This window comes from Polyodon spathula, chromosome 11 (assembly GCF_017654505.1).
Source record: "Polyodon spathula isolate WHYD16114869_AA chromosome 11, ASM1765450v1, whole genome shotgun sequence".
Lineage (NCBI taxonomy): Eukaryota > Metazoa > Chordata > Actinopteri > Acipenseriformes > Polyodontidae > Polyodon > Polyodon spathula.
The window spans coordinates 19,683,790-19,690,336 of NC_054544.1; the positions used below are offsets into that span (position 1 = coordinate 19,683,790).

The window sequence follows — 6,547 nt, forward strand, 5'->3', positions numbered from 1 at the left end:
GAAAGTACAGCTGAAAAAGGCAGCAGCAGAAACCTCCATAGCAGCACGAGAGTCCAGCGCCCAGCAGGGGCTGCTGGGATGAATACTTCCACCTGGTGGAGGCCTCCAATTGGTGCCAGGTCTGTGAGGAAAGGGGCCATTCCATCCTCAGCTGCCCCCTCTTGCCCGAAGAGGAGGAGGGACGACTGGAGGGGAGCTGGGAGGCCTACCTCAGTGCTATCCAGGCTGAGAACCTGTGCTCTGCCTACGGGGAACAGGGTTTCTTTGTGGTCAGCTAACCTGCCGTCCAGGAGAAGGAAGAGGAGGAGGAGGAGAGGGAGCACCACTTCCGGGCAGAAGGAGCCACGACCACCTGCACGTTCCTATGGCTGTAGGAGGATTGCCTGTTGCTCCATCTTTGCTGCCATAGGAGGGCTGTCTGTTGCTCCCGCCTCTATCACCACGGGGAGAAGTGGAGCACACGCTGCCGCCCTATTGGCCAGGGGCTCCTTCCTGCTGCCACCTCCCGAGGGTCCGCACCTGCCGTCGCCTTTTGAAGGTCTGCTACTGCCTTCGCCTACAGAGGGACCACTCCTGCCCTATCCCGCACAACCTGGGGTTACCTGTTTCACACCACCTGGGGCTGCCGAGCCTGCACTGCCTAGGGCTGGCGAGCCTGTCCCGCAACGCCTGGGGTTGCCTGTCCCGCACCTCTCGGAGTTGCCACATCTGCAACGTCTAGGGCTGCCATACCTGCAACGCCTAAGGCTGCCAAGCCAGCACTGCCTAGGGCTGTTTGCCACCGCCCGGGATGCCTGCAAGTCACCTCAATGGGATGCCTCCAAAACACCGCCCAGGGTTGCCTCCACGACACCGTTCGGGGATGCCTGCCTGCCAGAGCCCCAGAAAAGGGAGCCGTCGGCTACACAGCACAAGGGAGAAGTGGAGCTCCTGCTGCCGTCTTCTGGCAAGGGGCTACCCTCCCGAGTTCACCGCCCGAGGGTCCGGAGCTACCACAGGTTGGGGATCTGACATCTGACATTATTATTTATTATTATTTATTATTTGAGACTGGTGTGGATGGGGTTAAATCGCCATCCCGATAAAGGTCGTGGGAATGTTTAATAAGGTAATTGTTTAATAGGTAATTAAGACTCTAGCTACAGTATAAAAGACCCACTCTGCACTCAGAGCAGTGGAGAATTAAGAGGAGTTAAGAGTGAAAGCGAATGCTACCATTAACTGAAAAAAGCTACTTGTTTTATAAGAAGGATTATTGTTTGCGTTATTTTATTTCGGACAGTGTGCCTTTTTGTTTTCGTGTGCTTTGTTTAAATCTTTATTGTTGTTTAATTAATAAAACACTGAGTGCCGCAGAGCCTGTTTCACCCCGTACATGTTGTGTTTTGGTTTCATTTACCTGGTCTGAAGTCACCGCTGCAGCCCTCACTGCCACATAAACTTTAGTACTGATCAAAATCCATTAAGGTTTCTAAAAAATAAAAACGTTTTTCTTAAATAATATACAGTGAAGTCCATATTTCATACCAGTATTTAGTAATTTATTATAGATCATTTAATATTTTTAAATGCACCTTTTCTTTGTATGACGCTGATATGTGGAAGTGCAGTAAAATAATAAGTGCATATTCAAATTTAAAACAAATTCTTGTAATAATTGTAATAATAGTATGAGGCTTAAGTTGCTCCTGATTTGCTTGTAGCTTTTGACTTTTTCTTCATTGGTCAAAGCAAATGCAGTTACTCCAGTGCCCAACCCAAACTTGCTTAAAAATTACAACATGAAGGGCAAATGTAAATCAATTTGCCTTATTTTTGCTTTTTACAGCATTTCCTCAAAATCAGACCCTTGAAGTTTTACTATCTGCATCCATCCATCAGAGGCAAAATAATGCAAAGATTTACCATTCAACCCCAATCTCTAAGAAAGAGCAATTCCTGTTCAGGTTGTATCAGAACATCTCAATACTGGACATCAAGTTACTTACATGAAAACTGTCATGCCTTTATTTCCCAAAGTGATATTAAGTGGAGTTGATATCAGTTGTATGACTGGTAACTGTAGGGAGTGTGATGATAACCAAACTCTCTCTGTTTACTCCTATTGTATTCTGGTCAGGAAATGTCAAAGTGGTGATAATAAGCAGAGTCAACATAGACAATCAATACCATTTCTAAGGTTTAAAAAATAACCAGTGCCAGGTCACAAATCTGATATAAATTGTTAGACTAATGGAGTGAATCTCATCACACCTACAACACGGGAACTGAATAGCTACTTCTAAATAGATGATGCTGTATTTCTAAATAGATGATATTGTATTACAAACAATTGATTGCAACGCTAGTGCAAATAGGACGTAAGGTAATGGACTTTAAAGTTTGTCATTGCTTCTTAAGAAACAAATACAACATTACCCTAAATGAATGTACTACTATGACTACTACTACTACTACTACTACCAATAATAATAATAATAATAATAATAATAATAATAATAATAATAATAATAATAATAATAATAATAATCTTTATTTTTATAAGCACCTTTCATAGTGGACCACCATCACAAAGCACTTTTCAAGACTAGGGTGTGTGAACTAATAAGCTGCAGAGTAACTTACAACAACGTCTCACCCCAAAGACAGCACAAGGAGGTTAAGTGACTTGCTCAGGGTCACAAAATGAGTCAATGGGTGAGCTGGAAATTTGACCACACAGCCTCCTATAATCCATATAAAATGCCAACATTAATACAAATGAGTCCTATATTATGCCTATCATAGCATCAGAGCACATTTAGAACAGCTGTGCTGTATAATAGCCCAATAGAAAAACAGAATTCAATTTACAATATTCAAGTATTAAAGTATTTTAAAATGTGTCAAATCATGTCAAATTCTACTCCAATACAACCAACTAACTGCATCAGAGACTCAAAACAAAAACAAAAGAATTGGATCTACTTTACTGTATATGAAGAGCACTGCTTTAAAAGAATGATAATGATGCCCTCTGTTGGGGAATCAGGGTAATGGCTAGCCTTGAAAGACAAACAGTATTTACTATCATCTTTAACATCACAACCAGCATACCTTGCAGAAATAACTTTGGGGAGCTTGTGGCAAATAATATTGAAATATGGAAAGTGGACTGCTCTGTTCTAAAAGGGAGCTTCTCCCTGACACACACTAATATATACTGGGGTGGGGTTAGAATCGCCTAAACGAATCCCTGTGCTTCATGGTAGGTTTCACACACGGTGGTTGTAAACTTGTTTCTCTCACCCTGGCTAGACATGTCATCATGAGCCTTCAGCCAATCCCTCTCAGGCTGGCAAAAGAACAAAGAACTGGCTTTTCAGCCCCTTTTAAAGCATGTGGCAAAGATAAAGAATGAATTGGGCAACTAAGTTTGTCTTAAATCATGTATCGTTATCATTTGCAGTTTCTTAAATCGCCTAAAACTAAAGGATATAGGTTTGTTTTAGTATTTTACCATCACATATTATAAGCAGTGATTACACCGTGTAACAATTTTTTTTTTTTTGTTCCTGGGTAGTAAGTGTTATTTCCTAATTGCTTATGCCTCAAAAGTATAGAAAATGGCTATTATTCCCCACAAACTTTGCTTTTGTGACCAGGACAGTGATATTTTGAAATATCACTATTTCCAATGGGAAAACAAGTGCTGTTGTGTCTTTTCGTTCACATAAAGTCAGAAAAAAACAACATATGAATTCAAATTAACATGTATTTATACTAAAGCAATACAAAAATGACTACAAAAGATTTAAAAGTGAGTAGTTTTTCAAAATTTACGATTATGCTGTAAATTTACAGTATAATCGTAAATCTCAAAAAACTACTCACTTCTAAATCTTTTGTAGTCATTTTTGTATTGCTTTAGTATAAATACATGTTAATTTGGATTCATATGTTGTTTTTTTTCTGACTTTATATGAACGAAAAGACACAAAAGCGCCCGTTTTCTCATTGGAAATAGTGATATTTTGAAATGTACCTGTCCTGGTCACAAAAGCAAAGTTTGTGGGGAATAATAGCCATTTTCTATACTTTTGAGGCATAAGCAATTAGGAAATAACACTTACTACCCAGGAACAAAAACTGTGTTACATAGTGTTATTGGTCACTGTGCACACAACACTTCATTTGTATACCTTGTATAGTATAAGTGCTTCCGGTCTCCTTACTCTCAAATCGAAGGTCTCAGAGGAGACATTCTATTACAACTGTGCATTAATTCACAAGCCTGGACAAATGAATCTGACGATATAAATGTTTAATGATTTCTAAAAGCTAATGTGTTCACTCTCTTTCCACTCTTTCATAAATTACAACTTGACCCTCACTCAAGGACTCACTTGCTAAAATAAATCTGGTACATTAAATAAGGTACTGTAATCAGATACAGTCTGGGGCAAAGGGGTCACCAGCACACTGGGGATATTCGGCTCAAATCTGTTCCATTCCATTTTCAACAAGTTTATGTCAAACTGATAACCAGCTATGTATCATTCTGCTTAGTTTAACATACAGGACCCTTAGCAGGTACCAAAAAACTATTCTAGACAGCTAATGCCTTTGTTAACAAACATGATTCATACTACACTTTAACCTGCCAGATTCCATGCACAACCGCATTTCTTTTGGACTCATGGTAATCCGAAATAAGATGTTTGCACAGATGTACGGTTTGCCTGAAAATAAACTGCATTATGCAAAACTTGTTGAGAGATCTAGTGCCGAATAACATTTTCTTACTGAACATGATTGAGTTCATGTTGTTTTTTTTTTTTTTAGGATCTACTGTATCTTGCATTCATTCAAATACAACGTCAGAATAACCGGGCGACTCTCACTCTTCCAAATGAGACCTTATAAAGGGTTACCAAGGTAATTTAGCATGGTCATTTTTGCAGTTTCACCACGTTTGTTAACATGCTTTACCATACCGTACCTCTCTGGCTTCTACAATATTTACCTATGCTTTGCCATTACACTTTGCTATGCTTTTACTGCGGTAAACTTTTATGAGGGAACCATGTTGCCAAGCAGATGCAGAGGTTGATTTAACGATTCTTCAAATTTAGCACTTTACTTTCTTTTAAGAACATAAGACAAGTTTGGCCCATCTCATCCCTTTTTAGCACACCCTTTGATTTATCCTCATTTAACAAGGCAGAATTAAAAAAAAAAAAAAAGTTTAATGTTACTAGTCTTTTAAATGTTGTCACCTCACCTGGTAGGCTAATAGATGACCTTATATCTGTGTAAAAAAAGTATTTTCTAGCTTCTGTTATAAAATTGTATTCAGCTTCCATGTATGCCCTCTACTCTATGCTAAATTTGAATTAATCACTTTGGTTAACTTTATCTATATTATTTAGGATGTTATAAAATTGAAGTCCCTGCTTTCCCTGCTGAAGATATTTAATTATTTTAATCTGTCCTCATAGCTCATGCAATTAATAAAGTTCTGGGGTCAGACTAGTTTTCCAATGTTTTTGTTCTACAAGCAGAATACTGTGCTATGTTTTTTTCACTCACACATAGAATAACTTGTCCTCCATAAACATTCATGGTGTATCCTCCAAATCCCACTGTCAAAGTCCAGATGAAAAACAGAGGGAGACAGCACAGTAAAATTCATTTTTGTTCCATATGATTCCAATTTTAAACGCACTACCTAATGAACTCATTCATTCGTATTTAAAGCACTGAGCGCTTCTCTGGTGGGCGAGGGAAAGGAAGAAGCATCTAGAGGTTATATTATTCATCCAGAATGTCAAACCAGAGATCTCAAGCTGTGAACTTACTTGGTATTGTGTTGGGGGTAGAGTTTTAAATGTCATAGCCTGAGCCAGGATGACTTGGATTCTCACTCTATACTCAAAGCACATTAGCAACCACTTCATTAAGCAGCATTTTATATCATGAAACAACCTGTGAAGACTAACACGAATTAGTAATGCAGTAAATTATTCTCCATATCCGAGTACAGATCCAGTTTTTGTAAGAAATTAGTGACACAGGTGCTGGTATTTGTATAGCTAATTCACATCTTTGAAAGCTCCACAAGCAGTCCTGTATTCAGCTCCTGTGAGCAGAATGAAAATGGCATTCAGGTTTTCAAAACAGCGTGTTTACCTTGTTGTGATGTGGACAAGCAAGCAATTTGTTTTTATTTAAATATTGTGTCTCTAGTGTGCAGGTGTTTTACGACATATATATCTACCTTCCAATTTCCTCTATCTTGGATTCTTCAGTCTATAAGAAATATTCCAACAATGTTAGTAAAGCAAGCCCAGGTAAAACTGAGAATAAAGGATATAGATGGCTCTTTGTTTTTGGTTTTTATTTTATATAAAATGTATTGGGAATTTATCAGAGTTAAAATCAGTGAAAACAAAAGAGTGAAAATCAGTTAAAACAATATATTTCCCAGTTTTGCAGGTATGTAGTGGGGGTATATATTCAGAGACGATTGGAAAATCAACTCATCTGCTTCTATTGTTCAGTTCAG

The 6,547-nt window shown here is 38.8% G+C and overlaps 1 protein-coding gene across 8 annotated transcripts in view; it reads right to left on the reverse strand.

Moving 5' to 3' along the window:
- The window catches only part of LOC121323427 (poly(rC)-binding protein 3), an 87,179-nt gene that overhangs the window by 54,778 nt on the left and 25,854 nt on the right, over positions 1-6,547 (reverse strand). The window contains exon 1 of one of the 8 annotated variants that reach the window (XM_041264505.1): positions 1,400-1,452. The exons of the other annotated variants lie outside the window; for them this stretch is intronic. The gene's annotated coding sequence lies outside the window, so the exon portion shown is untranslated. Of the gene's footprint in view, positions 1-1,399; positions 1,453-6,547 lie in introns of those variants that run through there. 8 annotated transcript variants of the gene reach the window in all.